Source organism: Trypanosoma conorhini (genome assembly GCF_003719485.1).
Source record: "Trypanosoma conorhini strain 025E chromosome Unknown Tco_14.4_contig_00712, whole genome shotgun sequence".
Lineage (NCBI taxonomy): Eukaryota > Euglenozoa > Kinetoplastea > Trypanosomatida > Trypanosomatidae > Trypanosoma > Trypanosoma conorhini.
In genome coordinates, this window is record NW_021704790.1 from 1 (window position 1) to 494 (window position 494).

Consider the following 494-nt stretch of genomic DNA (forward strand, 5'->3'; position numbering starts at 1 on the left):
TCTTTTGTTTCCGTTCATTTTTTTTTTTAGTTTCAACCCAGTGCGGCTGCCTCCGCCGTCCTTCATTCTCCCCATCCCCCCACACGCCTGGGCGCTTCTGTGCGTGTGTTGCCGCACGCACAGAAGAGAGACGCGGGCGCCGCACCCGCCGCGCAGGCCACGGCCCCCCGCGCGCGTGCGCGTGGCAGCCGCCGCCCTCGCGGAGCGGCAGGAAGGCGGGGGCGAAAAATTGGGCCATCCCCCGGCCGAGCGCGTGGGAGCCCGGGGCGGGACGGACAGGCAGCGGCAGCAGCAACAATAACAACAGTAACGAAGCCAAAAAAAAAAAAAATAAATAAATAAACAAAAAATAAAACCATGAGGTGGCAAACACACGAGGAAAAGGGGAGGAAACGCCGATAACAAACAAGACGATTACACGGCGCAGAAAAAAAAACAACCTACACAAAATCCTCCCCACCCCACCCCACACGAAAAAAAAGAAAAAAACACAA

The 494-nt window shown here is 56.1% G+C and overlaps 1 annotated feature.

Moving 5' to 3' along the window:
* Nucleotides 1–317: 317 nt before the first annotated feature.
* Nucleotides 318–355: a microsatellite.
* Nucleotides 356–494: the final 139 nt, after the last annotated feature.